Raw genomic sequence first — 24,699 nt, 5'->3', positions numbered from 1 at the left:
CTACTGAGCTTGCACTCTAGAGCCTGCAAGCCACAACTACTGAGCCCATGCCCCTTGAGCCAGTGCTCTTCAAGAAGAGAAGCCACCACAATGAGAAGCCCGCACACTGCAATGAAGAGTAGAGAGCCTGCAAGCAGCAACGAAGACCCAACACAGCCATAAATAAATAAATAAATAAATAAATAAATTTATTTAAAAAACAATAAAGAAGCCACTTCTCTAAATGAGAAAGCCACTTTTCAACAACATCAGTGACAGAAGCAGAAGGCAGCAGAAAACAGATCTTCTCATTTTTCCCCCCTTGGCCTGTAGTCCATTGTTTAGGATCATGATTATTCTCTTTGGAATTAGTTATATAATTCTTAGACTAGTCTTAGACTGTTGATGGAAGTAGGGTGGAGGTCTAGAGAAAAAGGTTGGAGTCCCTGCTTATCTGAGAAATGGAGGCTTAAGTAAATAAACTTCAATATTAAAAAGAGACATAGCATTATTCATGCTCCAAGCAATAAAGCAAACCATGTCCCTGGTCATGCCATTTCCCTACTTAAAAGCAGTCAGTGTGTCTCCATTGCCTAGTCTACATGGTTCTGATGCCACAATATGACATGAAAGCTTCTTCACAACTCTGTCAACAAATAGTTGCAGCTTCATCTGCCTTGCTCTTAAGTTCATGCAGTTTGGTCATATTATTTTGTGGTTTTTAAATTGCTGAGTGCTTTAAGATTTCCATGTTTCTTTTCTCTTGTTCTTCCCTTTACCTGTAAATTATAACTATTCACTCTTTAAAACAATATTAAATGGAACTTTCTTGTTGGATAAATAACCAAATGAATATATTTTCAGATGAGAAAACAGATTCAGAAAAAAAGAATTTTTTCTTCTGAAGCCAAAAGGTTAATCAGTGCTGGAGATATGGTTAGAAGTCTGGTTCCCTGATCCTAATCTCTTTCTTCATATGCCGGTGGCATCTTCATTCAGAATCTCATTGATGCCAATCTGATCCAGTTCTTCATAACAATTGTTTACCTGAACCTCGGGTGACCTGCCCTAACTCATGTCTCACCTGATGCACTGTGTGTGTGTTGCCACTGTAACTTAGAGATGCCTATTCACTACAGCTCCTACCACCTTCCCTAGACTTTGGACAGCCCTGGCTCTAACTGTGATAAACTGCCAGTTAGAATAGTTAGAACTGGTCAGTTCCCTGATCACTCTATTGATAAGTTACATATACCAAAAAGAGAGTAACCATTTAAATTATTCCATATTTAGGACTGTTGTAATCCTTAGTTACTGGCCTTACTTTGGGACATGAGACATCCTGAAGATGCTCTGTTCCTTGGGAGGATGAGAAAAGAGCCTATTTCAGGGCCAAAGGGCACAGAAGAGATGGAAGGGAGTGGACATAAGATGAACTTCACCCAAGGTCCATTTTGCTTCCTGAGCTACAGTTTCCATTTTAGAAAAGAAATCTGGTGAAGTAAATTTTGTAAGGGGGGAAGAAATATAACTTCAGCTTGAAGGATACCTGGAGAGAAAGGAATCTGATTTTAGAATTTAGAATATGAGCATTTTAGCTTGCTGCATTGTCACTTTATTTATGCTCATGCTTAACTCAACTGTAGCTTCTGGGTATTTCTTATGTCATTAAAAACCAATGGTGCAGCCAGGAGAATAGAAAGTAAGATGTTGCTTTGTTTACTTTTGTTGCCATTCAGCATTTCATCTCACAGCCCACAGGGGACCTCTGGCTATATTCACAATTATAGTGACAGAAGTTTAAATAAATGCAGCGGGAGCCCACTGGTTCGTAGTGTAATAAATCTGAACGCATGAATGGAAAGTCTCTTGGAAGCTTCTTTTTCATAGATGTGAAAATAAACCACTGATATTTTATTTTTCTTTAGTTCTGTAGTGGGAACAAAGTTAGGGAGAGAAAACTACAGGCAAAGGTGCAAAGATTCTTTCACTAGAACTTCAGCTAAGTTCCTGTCACTTTTTATCCATCCAGTTAGAATTTGGAAAACACAGATTCTTAAATACAGCAAAATACTAGATCTTCTCTCATAAAACCCATTGGAAGTTAGAGCTGTAAGCAGAGCCTTGTTGACTGAGACTAACTTGTTGCTTTTGTAAGTGAGTCACCTGACCTAGGTGTCTTTCTCAAGGTCACACAGCTAGTTTGTGGCATCTGTAGGTCTGGAAACCAGGTCTCCTCACTTGTTGCCCAGTGATTTTTACACCATGCTTCCTCGTTTCCCCTCAACCTCAACAGTTGAATTCTTTCCTGGAGTCTGGGAGATATAAGGCAAAGCTGGAGAGCAAGTGCAGGATAGAAAACATGCAAGCAAAAGATGTGTACATGTAACACTTTTCTGGTTACAGCACTATGAGATGAGGAGCTCTTGTCTACACCAGCAGCCCTGTGATCCAAGGGCCCTCTGCAGTTGGTGCAGATCTTCAGATGCAAACAAGAAGATGGCTATAGCCATGGCACACTGCAACTGGAACAATGGCCTCATCAGGGTGAGCGGCACCCCTGGAGATGATCAAGCCATGCACACTGCAATATAAGCTACTGAAGGCTGTTCTGCTTCTGGGCAAGGAGTGATTTTCTGGGGTGGACATCTGAGTCTCAGTGAAGGCTGGTGGTCACATGACCCAGATTTACACAATCTGCCAGTCCCACACCAAAGCCCTGGTGGCCTATTACCAGAAATACATGGATGAGGCTTCCAAGGTGGAGATCAAAGACATCCTCACCCTGTATGACTAGGTCCTGCTGGTAGCTGATCCTCATCACTGTGAATCCAAAATATTTGTAGGTCCTGATGCCTGTGCTCACTACCAGAAATCTTACTGATAAACCCATCATGAGGATCAAGGATCACCTTTATAATAAACAGTGGTTGTAGGATTTGAAGTTTAAAAAAAAAAAAAGTACAAGGAGTTAGCATTGTTTCTGCAGTAAGGTAGATGTCTTGGATGGTCTATTCAAGGGAGTTCACTTAGTCCAACTTAATGAAACCTACATCCTTTATGTACTGAGGAAACACTGGCTACACATACTGAAGCAGTATTTCTGGATTATACATGCCAGTTTGAGCAGATGTGGCATGGGAAAGAGCCCCCCAGTTGAATTTTCTCTGGTGGCTCCAGTAGAGCTGTTGATGACCCATCTTACTTTCTCAGATACAATGAGGCACAACACAAAGAGACATGTACCAGTGGAATCTTCAGAGATTATGCTATATCTGGGACAACTTGCTTTGGTCTCACAAATTGGTTCTGCAGGAATATAGACAGTCCCTCCATTTAGACAAACTGAGGACTGGGGTGTTGAAGTCAGGCTCAGGAGCCAGTAATGGATACTGAGGCAGAGTTCACTGGTCTCTAGGCTTTAATGAGAAGGGTTGAAGGAGATGGGTAGACCTGGAGACTAAAGGGAAGTTACTGAGTTAAAAAACAAGACCATAAATTGTCAACCTGAAGCCAGGCTGAATGGGAACATACAGATACAGAAGCAATGAGATGGAAATATAATGAGAGAGATAGCTTCAAGTTCAAGTTAAAACCCACAAGGATGAAAGGACAGCTACAGCACCTTTGTATCTAGCTCCTCCCATCTTAGGTATGTGTGGAGAGGTACCTCATCCACATTATCATACTGACACGACTGTTAAGAGATTCTCAGTGCTTCAGCTCTGATGGAATCAAATTTGTAGTCACTCCCACTCCCCTCACTAAACTTTGTGGATTTCTCTCTTCATGATTATTTTAGCCTATTGGCCAAATAATGTGGTTGGAACCAAAGGGTTTCCATTATTATTCATGACTTTACAAGAATTACTATAAAAAGACAGTTGACTCAGCATTCTTAGCTTTATCAAATGACTTCACATGAAGCTAGATTATTTTTCTCTTCTTTATGATCTACTTTTCTCCTCTAAAAGAATTTTTGAATTAATTTAAATGTCCTATTTTTAAAATTTTGTATAGACCCATTCAATGACATAGTTCTCCTTTCTACCTTCCCAAGAAACATCATGAATTCATAGTTTAAAACCTTACACATAATGAGATCATGTCATTTTTAAGGTCTTGGCTTCCATAAACAAATTATCAATCTTATTTTTGTGAAACTCTCCCTTTAATTTCTTTCTGGGATGTTGTATATCTAGAGAACTTCCTCCAATGCCACCTAGTCTGAGTGTTGATTTACATGTTTTTAAATACAGTGGGCAATTTCTGATTGGATGTCATTTCCAGCTACAGTGAGGACAGATCTGTACCCTAACTTCTCCCCTTTTTTGTGCCCACTTGTACATTCAGTCATGTAACCTTGGAGATGACTAATCCATTCTCACCTAGCATTATACGAGTGCTGAGATACAGTCTGAGTGGTGCTAATGAACCCAATGTTTTGGGGCTGATTGACAGGAGAGCTCCTTATTCCATGAACTACCCCTCATAGAGCCATCTTGGGAGAGTGTACCATGGGTCATAAGGAGAACAGGGCAAAAGGAGCATGGTTGCACAAATCCCAATATTTCCTTATGAGAAAAGTGATTAAAAATCCTGTTGATCAGTAGTCAGAACCATCATATTTTCAAGAAAGACCAGAACAGTAAGCTGGGTAGCTATGATTCAACATTAATTCATTGCTTGGTGATTTCCATTTCTTGTTTATATTCATTTACTTCGTTGCTTTATTATACTCAATTTCACCCTTTATTTCCCACATTGTTATTGTTAATGGTGTAATTGATGAAGTATGCTCTGCTAAAGTGATGTGCATTTTTTATAGCTGTCTTCTCTAGGCACAGTAGAAACCCTAAACAGCCTTGAAATTCAATGTAATATATTTGCATCTGTATAGTTTTTATTTTAGCATCTGGAAATCATTTAGCCAGTTATTTATTTGAAAACTGGCCTTTGAGCAGTAAAAGACCATGCATTGAAGTGTGTCTATACTGAGCTACCGAGTCAAACCCAGGCTAGAAACTGTGATTGAATCCAGACAGGCTGCTGACCCAGTGGAGAAGGGCTGTTCTAACACAAATTGGAACCTTTGCTGATTCATGAAAGATGAGAATCATAATCTCCATCACCTGAATTTCAGTTCTAGATCCAACCAGCATTAGCAGGTAGACAGCAAACCAGTAAATTCCTTGCTGGTTTTCATGATTAGATTTGAAACCCAGTTATCATGGGGATCCTGGGAGGGAATGTTTTCTCCTACTAAGGGGAGCAGAAATATGAACAAGTTGAGCTTGCTATTAAAGGCGTATGCTGTATGTTTTCTACAAAATTAATCTCAAGGGATTGAGGAGGGGAGTGGTGTGATATGAGATGCTAATTGACAATTTGGAGAAAATGCAAGGAACACACAGGGACAGAGTTTTTGAAGACAATAGATGCATATAAAATATATGAGAAAAACTTTGAAAAAATAATTGCTCGAATTTCAAAATAAAGTTACAAGGTCTAATGTTCCTTAACATCCTGACCAGTACACAGTATTGTTCCATAAACCTCAGTTGCTTCCACCTTACCACTTATCACTTCTCCCTCATCCATTCTTTCTTGCTTATATCGTTCCTTTCTTTTTAATTTTTTTTGGATAGGCTTATTTTATGGTAAATTTTCATAATTAATGGAAAAATTGTTTGATGTACAAAAATGTGGCTTATGTTCTATTTTTCAGAAATGCTGTGCTAAGGTACATTTTGTAGACTATAGTAACTCTTTATAACTTTGTCACACTCAAGCCAACCCTTTATAAAAAGTGAGTATAATGTTGGCTTTCACAATTAAAAAGGAATCTGGAAAACTTGAAAAGGTGTCAATGACAGGCATATGGAAAGCCCTGAAAGGATGAAACTAAAGGACTGGATGAGTCATTAATCCAGACCCTGTTCTCTTACAGCTGAAAAAAACTGAGGTGAAAAAGGGGGAAAGTTTTATTACAGTTACAATTTTATCCTTCCTTTTTCCATGCTTCTGAAGTCCACACAACTTGAGAGCTGGACCTCCAAGTAAATGAGTATTGTACATAACAGTTCAAGTGTCATACCTTGCCATAGTAGATGCTCAATAAAATGTTAGCTCCCTGTAGTTGACAGACTCTAAGATGATCCCCAATTATATCCATTTCCTAGTATTCATGACCTATGTAATCCCCCCCCTCCTTCAGTGTGGGCTAGACCCACACTAACAAACAAAATTCTGTAAGAGTGATGAAGTCCACTTCCATTAAAAATTGCATAAGATTTTGGCTTGCATTGTGCTAGCAGACACTTTTCCTTGCCGGTTTTGAGGAAACAAGCTGCCATGCTCTGAACTGCTCAGTGGAGAGTCACACAGGACAAAGAATTGAGGGTGGCCCCCAGTCAACAGGCAGCAAAGAATGGAGGCCTTCAATGCAACAGCCTTCTAGGAACTGAAACCTTCCAACACCATAGTGTTTGGTAGCAGGTCATTACCATTTGAGCATTCAGATAAGATCCCAACTTTGAGTACCACCTTCATTGCAATCTCGGTTGAGATGCTCTAAGATGCCCAAAGCCCTTTGCTTATATTTCTGGCACTTTGAAATTATGAAAATAATACATGTGTATTGTTTTAAGCTGGTAAATTTTGTGGTAATTTGTTACACAGCAATAGGTAACTAATATACACCATCATTTCCCCATCCCTCCCCAATTTATGAGACCAGTTTTGCTTCTGGAGCCCTATAAAGATGTTTTCTCAATCTCCTTTTACTAAATCTTCACCCTCTGCCACCATTTTGTCTCTGGATGACAGACTCTTTGTACTACATAGTCCATCTTTCTTTTTTTTTTTTTTTTTCTGCGTTTGTCTTCTCCCTTGAATCCCAGACACCAAGATGAAGTCCTGGACTCCTTTTTCCTGCTACTGGACCATCCTTAAGAAGATAAGATTCTCATTAACTACTTGCTGTGTTCATTTGCTATAATATATGCCCAACTTTGCTTGAATCAAAACCTCAGATCTTGGACACTATATAGAAGAATGCTACTTAGTCCTTCCCTGCCCACCTTAGATTATTATTTCAGATCCTTGTCTGTAGAATAATTAGTTGGTAGTTATATTTCTAAATCTATATTCCAGACTTTACCTAGTTTTTCTTTCAGATGCATCCAAACTCCTGATCTGATCCACAGTGTTATATCATTGAATGAAAGTATTATTAACAGTGTCTATTATATCACTGAATCAAAGGCTTAGAGGCAAGGCCAAGACCAGATTGGATTTTCTTAGCCCTTGTTAAACAATCTTTCTACAACTTTTGCAGCTTCCTTGAAAAGATAAAAAGACAACAGACCATCTGGTGCAGACAAAATAAAGATAATCAATGATGATTTTCAAGTATATTCATAAAGGTTGTTGCTTTTTTATTTCCACTGGGGATGGAAGAAGAGAAAAGGTGCTTAAACTGTGTGCCACATACTGAAAATTATTTATTATGGCAATATTTTCTTGAGAATGCTGTGAAAATTCCTTCTAAAGTAAATTTCTTTCTACCTAGGATATGTTCAGTATTGTACATGAAGGTAGAAAATGGCCTAAGTCACCTCGAACATCCAGCACAATGCTTCTTATATAGTAGGGATTTAACAAATAGTTTAAAGTAAAAGGTAAATCTAACCTTGAATTCTAAGATAAATGAGCCATTGACAGAAATGGAAACTACACAAATAAAATCCAAGAGACAGCACAATTGGTATTTAAGTACATAATAAAATCTACTCTCTGTAAAGTTGGAAAATAATATTTGAAATCCTACCTTAAACTGTCTACTTAAATGGTTCGTGTTGATATATCTACCTAACTCAAAACACAGGGCTACTTCCCCAAATAAGTTAAACATTTGAAAACACAATGTTAAAGAGTGAAAAGATCAAGGTAAAGTTATGTCTATCTCTTACTGGAAAAGTGATCAGTTTTGACAAGTCAGCCTCGGACAAGATAACAACCATTTATAATAACCATACATATGTGTGAAGTTTGATTTCACCAACCATAATATGGTCAGTTTAAGTGTTGAGCAATCTTAATGGCCATTTCTCAAGTGATTAGTGATATCAATAGCTAATAGGTCTTATGCATTTAACAAGTTTTAGATATTATGGTAATTGTTTTCTATAAATTATCTCATTAAATCCTTACAGCAACACAATTACATATAGAAATTATGATTATATCTATGTACTAGATAAGAGAAACAAAATAAGAGAGGTTAAGAAATTTGCCCAAAGTCACATAGTTAATAAGAGATGGAGTTGGGCTACAATCTAAACAGTCTGATTCGAGTACAGTAAGTACCCTACATCTGAACCTTCAAGTAGCAAACTTTCAAAGATGGGAACGTGCATTTGCATGTCCAATCATGTAAGTTAGTTCACTTGTCTGGCATACATTGTCAAGTGCATGCATTCTCTACAAGTGGTTGTGCTTTTGTGTACTTTACTGTACAGTACTGTATAGAGTACAGTAGTACAGTATTTTTATTTCAAGCCCAGGATGTCTGGAAGCAAGTGTAAAAGCAGCGGTGATAGGTATTTTAAACCTATGACAGTACAGTACTATATAACCGATTGTGTTAGTTGGGTACCTAGGCTAACTTTGTTGGACTTATGAACAAATTAGACTTATGAACACACTCTCGGAACGGAACTCATTTGTATGTAAGGGACTTAACTGTATGTGTTCCTTACCACTGCAACATACAGTGCCATGGCTAATCTGACTGTAGTTCACAGAAAAGTATTTCAATCTATTCATTACGGAATCATGTTAACTGTGATGAGCATTTATGATCAGTCCCTTTGAGGATAAAGTAATGAACAAGATGTGGATCCTGTTCTCAGGAGGCTTACAGGTTACGATTATAACTTGCTTACAGCTTCATTACTGAAATTACAGGAAGAAAAGAAAATCCCATGATTCTCTGAGAGTTGAGATTCCCTTTCAAATGAAGTGGACACCAGCACGGTCTGAAGGCTTTTTTTATGGTCCTCACATGTGTGGAGAGCAGGCAGGAAATTCCAGGAGGTTCATGCTTCTTGGAGATGCACTCAGCCAATGACTGATGGGGTTGGAGGATAAATATTTCCGCTTCCTCACCCTTCAGATAGAATATCTCTGAAATGTAATCTACATGACTTCTAGAGTTCCCCAGCAAGACTAAGCCTCAGTTGCCCAAAGCGATAACCTGCATGATAAAATACAGTTTATTGACTTGCATCCTTCCTTGTCTCACTGGTCAATCCTCTCCCAAAACTGCCTGGAATCACCTTCATATTACACTTACTTATATTCAAATCTTTGATTCAGAATCTACTTCTGGGGGAACCCAATGTAGGATAATTTGTGAAGTAATATTATTTCAATAATATGAAAATCCACTGTCTTGTTCTACTTCTTAGTGTTTTCCCCATTGAAAAACAGTGTTTTGCTCTAAGACCGGCAGGTTTGAAAACTTCAGGTTTACATAAAGTTTGTTGAACTATTTTATGACAAAGAAAGTGAAATGCAACGGGGAATTCTTGATAGAAGAGAAGATTGAGCTATCTTTGGTATGTTTCTCAAGCCTAAAAAACCTATTCTAAGGCAGCCTCCAGTATCTGTCAGAACTGAAGGCTTTGTGTCTTAACATATCAAGTAGTGACTACAACCTACAGAGAAGAAATTCTTCCTCAAATATTTTCAAAAGGGATACTGTCTAAGAGAAGTCAAGTAAAAAAGATACATGATCAGGACAGTAGGTCAAAGAGTGGAGGAGGTTTTGTATAATGAACAGGTCTCAAAAATGAAAGTCATGAAAATTGGATTCTAACCCTCCTTTTGTCCCTAAAAAGCTACATCACTCTCGGAAAGCCAGTTCATTTCTCATGGCTTTATTTTCATGTAAAACGATGTTTGATTAGATTGATTTATTTTTTAAAATTATTTTTGAATAAAATTATATATTAGCATACTAGTAGTTGCCTGGGGAATGCGGGGAGAGAGGTGTGAGTTATAGTGGATAATAAGGAAACTTTTTGATTTGCTCATCTTCTTGATTGTGGTGAATGTTTCACTGTTGTATATGTGTGACAAAACCATCAAATTGTGCATTTTAAATAACATGAAGTGTCAAAAGTACATAGGAAAATTTTCAAACAGTATATAAGGGTAATTTCCCCTTTCTCTTCATATTCCAGTGTCCCCAAATCCACTCCCAATAGGTTAACTATTTTAAAATATTTAAATATTACTAAATATTTGAGTTGCTCAGAGTTTGGTTCAGATTTCTCTTCCTTTTTTATACTCTCTTCTTATATGATATTATCTATTGCCTTAATTTTGAATTCTCTCTATATGTTACTGACTCTGAAATACATAAAGCCAGGCTAGAACTCACTTCTAAACTCCAGACTTACAAGGAACATTTCTTACTAAACTCTTCTATTAGATGTCTCATAGACAATTCAAATTTAACATGTCTCAGACTACTCTTAATATTTCCTTGTTCACATACTCCTACAGTCTTCCCCACCTCTTTGTAAATGGCACCATCAAACACTCTCTCAAGAAATCTTTCTGTCATCTTTTAGAATGCAAATCAAATCATATCTCTCCCTGGTTAAAATCTTATGCAGTGTAATTGGAATAAAATTCAACTCCTTTTCTTTGTTTGTTAAGACATTGTTCTGTGTCAGCAGTTCTCAATGGTCTGCAGATACCTGTAGCTCCCTGGACTTGAGGGGTCAGTTTGACTGAAGCTAATTTTATAATACTACTAAAATGTCTACTAAATACTACTAAAATTTTTCCTTTTCACTCTAACATTTTCAAGGATTGTACAGAGGCAATGTTAAGTAAAACTTCTGGCACCTAGTATGCATCAAGTCTGTGGCACCAACCTATACAAGTAACCATTGCATTTTTCTCTGCCAGACATTAGCAATTAAAGAAAAAAGAGGCAGTTTCACATAAGAATATCCTTGATGAAGTACTAAAAATTAAAATTATTTATTTTGTTAAATCACAACTCTTGACCATGTCTTTTTAATATTCTATGTAATGAGATGGGAGATACACATAAAACACGTGAACAATTGTTTGCATTGTGAGCTGAACTAACCTCATTTTTTCATGTAATACCATGTTTATTTTAAAACATAACCGACAAATTATGCTTATTCAGATTTGAATGAGTTTGCCACTTCAAGGAAAGCAATTGACAACATTTGCTGCCAATGTTAAATTCAAACTTTCAAACAAGTAGTAAAATTTTGGAAATCTTTGTCTACCACCATAAGTTTGACAGCTTCTCAATACTTAAAAACTTTTCTGATAACATCAGTGATGATTTTAATAAATGTGATTTTCATTGATAATATACAATGAAATGTGTCAACATTTGAAAGATCTACATTATTTCCAAAATATTTCCAAAATATACATCATTCTTTTCTTCCATTTATTTTAGTTTTAGAAAATTATTTTTCATAAAACTGTTATCTTTATATTGTCATGTGTATTCATTTCTTAAGGTCACCATAACAAACCACCACAAACTTGGTAACATAGAACAACAGACATTTATTCTGTCACAGTTTTGAAAGCCAAATGTCTGAAATCAAGGCAGTGGCACAGTGGGTTCCTTCTAGAGGTTCTAAGGGATTTTGCTTCTCTACTAGCTTCTGGTGGCTACCAGCCGGTCTTAGTGTTCCTTGGCTTATAGACCCATCACTCCAATTTCAGCCTCTGTCTTCCCATGGCCTTCTCCTCTCCTGTGTCTCTATATACCTGCTTCCCCTTTTCTTCTCTTATAAGGTCATGTCATTGGATTTAGGGTCTATTCTACACTCACCTTTTCTCTGCTACCTTTTCTCTTGGAACACTCCAAACTTTCTCTCCTTTGGTGCTCCCAGAATGGGAGTTTGTAAATCTGTGGTCTAATCTCTGTTATGTCAATGACATCTCTCATGTTCCTCACTAGTGAATGAGTAGGATGGGGCTAAATTACTCTGCATGTCCTTTAGATCAAGAATTATACCATTATTCTCCTCAGGTCCCCTCAGGTTGAAATGTCATATCTTCTAGAAAGCTTCTAGAAAGATGGTTATCTTGTATATAAAAACATCCTCTCATTCTATCTCACAGCATCTTGCATTTTTTCAAAAGCTTTATCAATGTTTTAATTATGTTTAGCTTACTTTTTTACTTTAAAAGATTATTGTCAATACCCTTCAGTAGACTACAGCTTCTTGAACACTTGTACCATAGGTATTTTATGTAATATTATACATACTCGGCTTTAATATATATACTCAAAATAGTCAACCAGTAAATATTATTTCAACGAATAAATAAATAAATAAGTGGACTCTGAGTTAATTTATATATTTTTTTCTGAATTAAGTTTATATATATTCTCTGAATATGTATATAAAATATGTTTTTTTTGAAACACAAATGGACCATACTATAAGCTGATCAACAACTTGTATTCTTTTTTTCTGAATACATGTTAGACGAGTTTCCATTTCAGTATAAATGAACTCTAGCTTATCTTTTCTTAATTGCTCCATAGCTTACCATAGTATGATATATCATTTCATAAATTAACTACTTTCTAATTGACAGACACTTAAGTCTTTTTTTAATGTTTGGTCTTATAAATATCATCCTTTTACACATATCTTTGTACATACATTTTTTTTTTTTTTGCGGTATGCGGGCCCCTCACTGTTGTGGCCTCTCCCGTTGCGGAGCACAGGCTCCGGATGCGCAGGCTCAGCGGCCATGGCTCACGGGCCCAGCCGCTCCGTGGCATATGGGATCCTCCCAGACCGGGGCACGAACCCGTATCCCCTGCATTGGCAGGTGGACTCTCAACCACTGCGCCACCAGGGAGGCCCTGTACATACATTTTTAACTGGATATAAAGCTGCTGGGTTAGAAGACTTGTGCATTTGAATTTTTGATGGAAGGTGCCAAACTGACCTGCAAAATGGCTGAACAAATTCACATTTCCACCAATGGTTTAGCTAGTCTAAATCAACCAGATGATAAGACTTGAGAAGTAGCTAAACTTGTCTAACCAAGACCTTTTCTCCCACTGGCCTACCACAGTGCTTAAAATCTTTCTTCAATAATCGAAGGTGGCGTTTGTATAGATACTAACTTAAAATAATGGCAAATTACTGTGTCCACATTGAGATAAATTGTGAGTCTTTGAAATCACAAACAAGATAAAGAGTTAAAAATTTAATGAAGATCGGGCTTCTCTGTTGGCGCAGTGGTTGAGCGTCCGCCTGCCGATGCAGGGGACATGGGTTCATGCCCCGGTCCAGGAAGATCCCACATGCCATGGAGTGGCTAGGCCCGTGAGCCATGGCCACTGAGCCTGCGGGTCCAGAGCCCGTGCTCCGCAATGGGAGAGGCCACAACAGTGAGAGACGTGTGTACCGCAAAAAAAAAAAAAAAAAAAAATTTAATGAAGATCAATATCATTATTAGAGAAACACAAATCAAAACAACAATGAGGTATCACCTCATGCCAGTCAGAATGGCCATCATTAAAAAGTCTACAAATAATAAATGCTGAGAGGGTGGAGAGAAAAAGGAACCCTCCTACACTGTTGTTAGGAATGTAAATTGATGCAGCCACTATGGAGAACAGTATGGAGGTTCCTTAAAAAACTAAAAATAGAGTTACAATATGATCCTGCAATCCCACTCCTGGGCATATGTTCAGAGAAAAGCATAATTCGAAAAGATACATGCACCTCAATATTTATTGCAGCTCTATTTACAATAACCAAGACGTGGAAGCAACCTGAATGTCCATAGACAGATGAATGGATAAAGAAGATGTGGTGTGTATATATACATACACACACACACACACACACACACACAATGGAATACTACTCAGCCATATAAAAAAGAAGAATGAAATAATATCATTTGCAGCAACATGGTTGGACCTAGAGATTATCATACTAAGTAAAGTAAGTCAGACAGAAAGACAAATATCACACGATATCACTTATATTGTGGAATCTAAAAAAATGATACAAATGAACTTATTTATAAAATAGAAATAGACTCACAGACACAGAAAACAAACTCATGGTTATCAAAAGGGATAGTAAGTGGGGGCAGGGAGAGAGGAAAAAATTTAATGAAGAGAAAGGGACCATTGGTATCTTAAAGGGGAGGCAGCTTGAACAGAACTCTAGCCTAGAGCTCATTATTGTTCAACTAGAGACAGTAGAACAACACAGGACAACTGAGAGAAAGAGACCCTCGGATGTCAGAAAGCCAGAACAAAGAAATATTGAATACAAGCATCTGAGGAGAAAAACTCTGGCCTTAGAGTTATTTACAGCTGTGTTCCCCTCCCTGCTCAGTCACCGACCATCTCCTGACTCTGAACAAGCCAGTAGTTCTTTCTGGGACTCATCACTACCACCAGTGCTGGATGCTCTAGTCCCAGAGCCCTTTCTGATTCAGACCTAAAATATATTATTGCATGACCCTATGATGAGGTTTTGTTTAGGGCTTGTCCTGCTCCCAGGATCAGTTCAAGAAAAGGGAGAGATTACTAAGCTACAGATATAAATAATTTTATTAGTTTCTTATTGCTTCTATAGCAAATTACCACAAATGTTGTGCCTTAAAAAAGCACAAATTTATTATTTTTCAGCTCTGGAGGTCAATAATCTGAAATCATACTCATTGGGCTAAAATCAAGGGCTGTATTCCTTCTAGAGACTCTAGATCAAATTTGCTTTCTTGCCTTTTCCAGCTTCTAGAAGCCACCTGCTTTCCTTGGCTCACAGCCATTTCCTCCTTCTTCAAAGTCAGCAGTGGAGCATCTTCAACTCTCTTTGACTCTAACCCTCCTGCCTCTTCCTTTATTTATAAGGACCTCTGTGGTTACATGGGGGTTCCAACTGAATAAACCAGTATAATCTTTCCACTTCAAGATTTCTTAACTGCAAAGTCCATTTCCCATGTAAGGTAACATATTCTCAGGTTGCAGAGATTAGAATGTGAACATCTTTGTGGGGAGAGATTATTCTGCGTACCACACAACTTAAGTAAAAATGTACTTTCTGATGGTATGAAGCTGGAAGCCAGAATGTACATTGTTTCTTCCTTGGATTTTTTCAGTTATTGATTGCTATATAACAAATGACTGAAAAACAGCAGCAGTAACTATAGCTGCTCAGGTGTTCTACTTCCAGCAAGGCTTACTAACAAGTCAGGCACATCGATTCTGGCTCTTGGCTGGGAGTTTGATCAGGATTTTGGGCTGGGGTCCTCAGTTTCTCCCCATGTGGGTTTCTCCATAGGCTGTTGGGCTCTCTTCATGCAATGCAGGGAGGGTCTCAAGAACAAGAGGCTCAAAAAAAAAAAACAGTCAGAAGCTATATCATGTATCATATTGTATATGATCTAGACTTGGGAGCCACATAGCTTTAGTTCTGCCATAATTACAAGGTCACTTTTATTCAAGGGAATGTAACTCCAGCTCCTTTTTAAGAGAAGTGTGAGTCCCACTGTGAGAAAAACTTGAGGGATGGGGATAATATTGTAGCCAGCTTTGGAAAATACAATTTACCTTGAGGGTAGTCTGGAATCTTAATTAAACTCTTTTCGGTAGAGCCATATAACCAATCCCTGAAAACTGCACAAATTGTGGGTTGACACAAGTAATTTGAAGAGGTCTGCCTGGCTTACCCTTCAGTAACCATATTTTGAAAATTAGGTGTGTCTTTGGACTAAAAAAGTTCTTAGATGTTGTTATTAGATGTGGCCAGTGGAAACTTAACACATTCTCATATTAGTAATCAGAACTGACATTAAATATCCTCTACTCAAAGGAAATCATGTTTATATTTCCTTCTGCTTAACTTCACTGGCATTCTCTCTTTCCTGGTAAATGTATTACTGTATAAATTATAGGATAGATACATGCAGGGGCTTTTATGTATTGATACAGCTCCAGACTCATAACATCACTGGTTGTGTTAAAGCACATAAGTGGCCAATAAAAAAATTGAATCTAGATGTTTCGTCTATCACCATGCCAAACATCTGGATATTGGGATGCATATCGTGAGGGAATTTTTTTTTTTAATTTTCCACCTGGATGTTTAACCTTGGTTATGTACAAAAACTGAGTGGATTCTGAAGCTGGAATAATTTCCAGGTCTTGGCAAATCCATCTCCTTATTTTTAAACTTGTTTGCCTGGTTACCTCTAGTTAAGTAGTTATTAATTCATAACTAATCCAAATTAGCTTTTCTCATCTTTTGGTCTCCATCTTCATCTGTGGAAGAAAAAGCAAACAATTCTCTACTCTTTTGCTCATCCCATAGATGGTTGTATTGGGTGGGTAAGTATGATTTTTCTTTAAAGTATGTTAAGGTATCCATGCTTCCTACCTTCCTTCCTGATGTTCCTTCTTCTTTCCTTCCTCCTGCCTTTCAACGTATGTTTACCGAGCACTTACTATGTGGGCATTTGTTTGCTCACACCTAATGGGATGCAGAAAATGGGCAAAAGTTACGGTACCTGCCCTCAACTTGTTTACATTGTAGTGGAGAAATAGTGGGATAGAGGTGTAGAGGAACAACATTCCAGAGGAATGAGGATGAAGAAGTGGTTGTTCCAATAGGAGATGAAGGTCAAAAAAGGTTTCATAGAGAAAGTGATGTCTCAAATGGATCTCAAATGGATTAATAGGGATGGGCTGGAAAAAGGAGAGTGGATGGCATTTATTCCAGGCAGTGACCCAGGGCACAAAGGGGCTCAGAGCAAGAGGGAGCAGGGAAGGCTCATATCAGCTCAATAGAAACATGGGATGAGAATATCAGGCTTTGGGGATGAGTCAGTTAAAGGCTAAAAAGATAAGTTGGGAAAAAGTACTTTGTGCTGCATTCTATTGGCAGCTGGTGCCATTATTTTGAAGTAGAAGAGTGACAAAGTTGGCTCTGTTTCATGAAGCTGTCTTTGGGAGCACTGTAAAAGGCTGACTGAGAAAAAGGAGATTAGAAGCAGGAAGGAGGGCAACTCAGATGCAGTCTCAGTAAGACTGGTGGGAGAACATGACTTCTGTAGAATTTTAATTTACTCTCAAGTCAGTTACACACTGCTTTCATTTATATAAACTGTATTAAATGTGTGTCCACAAGCCCACAGCAGAACACTTAATTTACCACATAAATTTGTACATTTTGTAGTCAAGTACTATCCTGCCATTCTTTGAGGTGTAGCTTAAAAAGGCAGGGATTTCCCATGGGTTATTTTAATTCATTATTTTTGTGTCATGTATGCATTTTTGAAAACAGAAGGGCTATTTAAATGTGTCCAGAGATAGTTTCACTGTATAGAATAAGGAGTCTGTTAATACTAATTGGAGGGTATTTGTAGGTTTGCCTGGTGAGGTCCATTTAAAACAGATAAACTTGCAACCACGGGCTATGACAAATCTGCATCTTAAATTCATTTGAAATAGTAATATTCAGCAAATGCTTATTGAATTTCAACTATGTGCCAGGCACCAAGAATGCAATGGTAAGGGAGGACAGCATGTGCAGATGTCCTGTGGTATGAAAGGAGATGTCTTAGTCTGTTCTGACTGCTATAAGAGAGAATCATAGACTGGGTGGCTATGAAATAAACACTGCAGAGCAGAATAAAGAAAAAAGAATGAAAAGAATTGAGGACAGTCTTAGAGACCTCTGGGACAACATTAAACACACCAACATTTGAATTATAGGGGTCCCAGAAGAAGAAGAGAAAAAGGAAGGGTCTGAGAAAGTATTTGAAGAGATTAGAGTTGAAAACTTCCCTAATATGTGAAAGGAAACAGTCAATCAGGTCCAGGAAGCGCAGAGAGTCCCATACAGGATAATGCAAGGTGAAACATGCCAAGACACATATTAATCAAACTCTCAAAACTTAAATACAAAGAAAAAATATTAAAAGCAGCAAGGGAAAAATAACAAATAACATACAAGGGAATCCCCATAAGGTTAACAGCTGATCTTTCAGCAGAAACTCTGCAAGCCAGAAGGGACTGGCAGGACATATTTAAAGTGATGAAAGGAAACCTACAACTAAGATTACTCTACCCAGCAAGGATCTCATTCAGATTCAATGGAGAAATTAAAATCTTTACAGACAAGCAAGAGTTAAGAGAATTCAGCACCACCAAGCCAGCTTTACAACAAATGCTAAAGGAACTTATCTAGGCAGGAAACACAAGGGAAGGAAAAGACCTACAATAACAAACTGAAAACAATTAAGGAAATAGTAATAAGAATATACATATTGATAATTACCTTAAATGTAAATGGATTAAAAGCTCCAACCAAAAGACATAGACTGGCTGAATGGATACAAAAACAAGACCCATATATATGCTGTCTACAAGAGACCCACTTCAGACCTAGGAACATGTACAGACTGAAAGTGAGGGGATGGAAAAAGATACTCCATGCAAATGGAAATTAAAAGAAAGCTGGAGTAGTAATTCTCATATCAGACAAAATAGACCTTAAAATAAAGACTCTTACAAGAGACAAAGAAGGACACTACGTAATGATCAAGGGATCAAACCAAAAGAAGATATAACAATTGTAAATATTTATGCACCCTACATAGGAACACCTCAATACATAAGGTACATGTTAACAGCCTAAAAGGGGAAATCAACTGTAACACAATCATAGTAGGGGACTTTAACACCCCACTTCCACCAATGGACAGATCATCCAAACTGAAAATAAATAAGGAAACACAAGCTTTAAATGATACATTAAACAAGATGAACTTAACTGATATTTATAGGACATTCCATCCCAAAATGACAGAATACACTTTCTTCTCAAGTGCTTATGGAACATTCTCCAGGATAGATCATATCTTGGGTCACAAATCAAGCCTTGGTAAATTTAAGAAAATTGAAATCATATCAAGTATCTTTTCCGAACACAATGCTATGAGACTAGATATCAATTACAGGAAAAAATCTGTAAAAATTCAAACACATGGAGGCTAAACAATACACTACTAAATAACCAAGAGATCACTTAAGAAATAAAAAAATACATAGAAATAAATGACAATGAAAACACGATGACCCCAAGCCTATGGGATGGAGCAAGCAGTTCTAAGAGGAAAGTTTATAGCAGTATAATCCTAACTCAAGAAACAAGAAACATCTCAAGTAATCAACCTCACCTTACACCTAAAGTAATTAGAGAAAGAAGAACAAAAAAAAAACCCTTAAGTTAACAGAAGGAAAGAAATCATAAAGATCAGATCAGAAATAAATGAAGAAGAAATGAAGGAAACAATAGCAAAGATCAATAAAACTAAAAGCTGGTTCTTTGAGAAGATAAACAAAATTGATTAACCATTAGCCAGACACATCAAGAAAAAAAGGGAGAAGACTCAAATCAATAGAATTAGAAATGAAAAAGGAGATTAACAACTGACACTGCAGAAATACAAAGGATCATGAGAGATTACTACAAGCAACTCTATGCCAATAGAATGGACAACCTGGAAGAAATGGACAAATCCTTAGAAAAGCACAACCATCTGAGACTGAACCAGGAAGAAATAGAAAATATAAACAAACCAATCACAAGCACTGAAATTGAGACTGTGATTACAAATCTTCCAACAAACAAAAGCCCAGGACCAGATGGTTCACAGGCGAATTCTATCAAGCATTTAGAGAAGAGCTAACACCTATCCTTCTCAAACTCTTGCAAAATATAGCAGAGGGAAGAACACTCCCAAACTCATTCTACAAGGCCACCATCTCCCTGATACCAAAACCAGACAAAGATGTCACAAAGAAAGAAAACTACAGGTCAATATCACTGATGAGCATAGATGCAAATATCCTCAACAGAATACTAGCAGACAGAATCCAACAGCACATTAAAAGGATCACACACCATGATCAAGTGGGGTTTATCCCAGGAATGCAAGGATTCTTCAGTATATGCAAATCAATCAATATGATAAACCATATTAACAAATTGAAGGAGAAAAACCATATGATCAACTCAATAGATGCAGAAAAAGCTTTAGACAAAATTCAACAGCCATTTATGATAAAAAACCCTCCAGAAAGTAGGCATAGAAGGAACTTACCTCAACATAATAAAGACCATATATGACAAACCAACAGCCAACATCATTCTCAATGGTGAAAAGCAGAAATCATTTCCACTAAGATCAGGAACAAGAAAAGGTTGTCCACTTTCACTACTATTTTCAACATAGTTTTGGAAGTTTCAGCCACAGCAATCAAAGAAGAAAAAGGAATAAATGGAATCCAAATTGGGGAAAAAGAAGTAAAGCTGTCACTGTTTGCAGATGACATGATACTATACATAGATAATCCTAAAGATGCTACCAGAAAACTACTAGAGCTAATCAATGAATTTGGTAAAGTAGTAGGATACAAAATTAATGCACAGAAATCTCTTGCATTCTTATACACTAATGATGAAAAATCTGAAAGAGAATTTAAGGAAATACTCCCATTTACCATTGCAACAAAAAGAATAAAATACATTGGAATAAACCCACCTAAGGAGACAAAAGACCTATATGCAGAAAACTATAATACATTGATGGAAGAAATTAAAGATGATACAAACAGATGAAGAGATATATCATGTTCCTGGATTTTGAAAATCAACATTGTGAAAAAGATTACTACCCAAACAATCTACCGATTCAATGCAATACCTATCAAACTACCACTGACATTTTTCACAGAACTAGAACAAAAAATTTCACACTTTGTACAGAAACACAAAAGACCCTGAATAGCCAAAGCAATCTTGAGAATGAAAATCAGAGCTGGAGGAATCAGACTCCCTGACTTCAGACTATACTACAAAACTACAGTCATCAAGAGAGTATGGTTCTGGCACAAACACAGAAATATAGATCAATGGAACAGTATAGAAAGCCCAGAGACAAACCCACACACATATGGTCACATTATTTTGATAAAGGAGGCAAGGATATACAATGGAGAAAAGACAGCCTTTTCAATAAGTGGTGGTGAGAGAACTGGACAGCTGCATGTAAAAGAATGAAATTGGAACACTCCCTGACACCAAACACAAAAACTCCAAATGGATTAAAGCCGTAAATGTAAGGCCAGACACTGTAAAACTCTTAGAAGAAAACATAGGGAAAATATTCTGTGACATAAATCACAGAAAGATCCTTTATGACCAACCTCCTATGGAAATGGAAATAAAAACAAAAATAAACAAATAGGACCTAATGAAACTTAAAAGCTTTAGCACAGCAAAGGAAATCATAAACAAGAAGAAAAGACAACCCTCAGAATGGGAGAAAATATTTGCAAATGAAGAAACTAACAAAGGATTAACCTCCAAAATTTACAAGCAGCTCATGCAGCTCAATATCAAAAAACAAATAATCCAATCCAAAAATAGGTAGAAGACCTAAATAAACATTTCTCCAAAGAAGATATACAGATTGTCAACAAACACATGAAAGAATGCTCACTAATCATTAGAGAAATGCAAATCAAAACTACAATGAGGTATCACCTCACACCAGTCAGCATGGCCATCATCTAAAAATCCACAAACAATAAATGCTGGAGAGGGTGTGGAGAAAAGGGAACCCTCTTTTACTGTTGGTGGGAATATAAAGTGATACAGCCACTATGGAGAAGTCTATCTAAAAATAGAACTACCATATGACCAAGCAATTCCAATACTGAGCATATACCCTGAGAAAACCATAATTCAAAAAGAGTCGTGTACCACAATGTTCTTTACAGCTCTATATGCAATAGCCAGGACATGGAAGCAACCTAAGTGTCCATCAACAGATGAATGGATAAAGAAGATGTGGCACATATATACAATGGAATATTACTCAGCCATAAAAGGAAACAAAATTGAATTATTTGTAGTAATGTGGATGGACCTCGAGTCTGTCATACAGAGTGAAGTAAGTCAGAAAGAGAAAAACAAATACCATATGCTAACACATATATATGTAATCTAAAATAAATAAATAAATAAATAAATAAAAGGGTTCTGAAGAACCTAGGGGCAGGACAGGAATAAAGATGCAGATATAGAGAATGGGCTTGAGGACACAGGGAGGGGAAAGGGTAAGCTGGGACGAAGTGAGAGATTGGCATGTACTTATATATACTACCAAATGTAAAATAGATAGCTAGTGGGAAACAGCAATAAAGCACAGGGAGATCAGCTTGCTGCTTTGAGACCACCTAGAGGGGTGGGATAGGGAGGGTGGGAGGGAGATGCAAGAGGGAGAGGATATGGGGATATATGTATATGTATAGCTGATTCACTTTGTTATAAAGCAGAACCTAACACACCATTGTAAAGCAATTATATGCCAATTAAGATGTTAAAATAAAAATAGATTAGATTAGTAGTCCAGTTGCCCTTTTGCATCATTCTCATGATGTGTCCTGGTGGGTGGCATCCTGCACCAGAGCCCGGTGTCCAGCTCTCCAGAGTTCTCAGGTGGGACTTTCATGGCAACTAACACCTGAAACTTTCCTGCAGTTGCAGCTGTTCTGCTGTTGTTAGTCTCTCAGTTTTTCTTCTTCTCACCTGTTGGCATTTACACATTCCTGCACAGCAGTACACAGAATATATAACAATATTCTCCACCTAATTAAGAAACAAAAATCAAAACCAATAACAAGTGAAGTCCAGCCATGACAGTAAGAGACATGACCCTTATTTTAACGTTTGGCACTTTGTGGGCTGATGGGATTTGTTAAGCTCTGAGAGGCTCTGATTTCTGGAACTGCATTAACTCATGAATCATTCTTCCATCTACCTCTTGATTCAATGGTTCTCTCTCTGGTGATGCTAAACTTTGACTTCAGGCTTCCTGGACTTCTAAGCATCTTTGCTCCTGTCTGAGTGACTTGGATGGCTAAACACTTATTTAGCACTTGCTGTTCAACAGTTACCATGAAATTCTGGCTTCACACCCAATGTTCATCATGACATTTCTCTCTTCCATTCTGAAACAGAGATCCAGGAAGTCATTCTGTTCTTTTCTTTCTCTCCATTCCCAATGTCACTTTTTAACCCTGCATGCTCAGAGGGACAGTTTTACCTCATTTATGGGTAAGAAGGAATTACTTCCTAGTCAGGTGTTATTTGAAAGGCAGACCCTCACAAAAAATCAGAAGTTTATTTTCCCTATATTTGTAGTTATTGTTTTTCTTATTTATAAATTTCTTCATTCTGATGGTTATTCAGCTATTTCCTCCCTAATCTATCAGACACATTCCTCTTCTCCCAACCGTAGAGCAATATACCTCATATTTTCCTGCCAGCAGAAGTTTTTATTTGATAATTTAAAATATTTTGAAGTCTCTATAGTTGATTATTTGTGGATTACACTTTTAAGAAGGAGGTTGGGAAGAGACATTGGGGCCATAATATTTGTCCATTTTCCTAGAAAATCAATGGAAGGTTATCACTCTGGAAAAATAATCAAAGTCATTCCTGCCAGCTCTGATGGATGCAAAGAGTACAATGTTGGAGCTTGCATGCCATGGACATTCAATAAATCCTGCTTGACAATTTCAGGAATGGACCTCCTTCCTCATCAAACTTTTACAAAATCAGAGTAATATTCATTTGGCACCTGCCACTTAATGAAAACATTTCCCAAATGAATTACCTTCTTTTTACCCCTATATAACCTTGATTTTCCAACAAAAAATGTTTCTTTGTACAAAGTTTAGAGTAACCTACAATACAATAGGTAGAGAAAACATATGTATAAGTAAAACATAGTGTTTAATATTGGAGTCACTAATTTTATGGAAATATACATTGTGTTTAGAACACAACATTTTTTGGTGCTCCTTAACACTGGTTTAACATTTTCAAACTTTTGAAATATTATAATTAATACATTTTAAAAAGAAAAATACATTGGAAGGGAAGAAAAGAGGATAGAGGGGAGGAGAAAGTGGCAAGAAAGAAAAAGAAAAGCAAATTCACTCAATATGGAGTAGGAGTTACAAATAAGAAAGGATAGAAGGCTAGAACATATACTGTCATATTGGATTCAAATTGAAAGTATCAATATAAACTCCTGCTTTTTTATAGCTAAAGATAAAACGTAGATATACTTAAAAATATAGAGGCATATATGTACATTTTTCCAATTCTGTCTGCTGAGGATACTTAGAAGAAATGGCATATCAGAAGATGACACTCTCCACTAAAAGAAACCAGGGCTCCTTCGAGAAAAGATTCATTTACAAACTGGAAAAAATGAACTTGGAACTATTTTATGACCCTGAAGTAAGGACATGCTCAAAGAATGATGGGAATATATAAACATACACACAAACACAGGAGCCAGTTTGAAGACACCAGATCTTGGACAATTTGAGCATATAAATATATAATGATACTAACTATATTATAACCGATTGATTAAAATAAGAATTCATGAGTCCATAATAATGTAATAAAATAAATTAATAAATGAATATATTAACAGAAGAGAAATGAAAGCCCTTTCTTACAGCAAAAGGCCAATCAGCCAATTTAGAAGGGATGATGAAGTTAGAAAATCTTC

This window comes from Mesoplodon bidens (genome assembly GCF_964165515.1).
Source record: "Mesoplodon bidens genome assembly, chromosome: 8".
NCBI classification, from domain to species: Eukaryota; Metazoa; Chordata; class Mammalia; order Artiodactyla; family Ziphiidae; genus Mesoplodon; species Mesoplodon bidens.
This window is presented reverse-complemented; position numbering follows the sequence as displayed.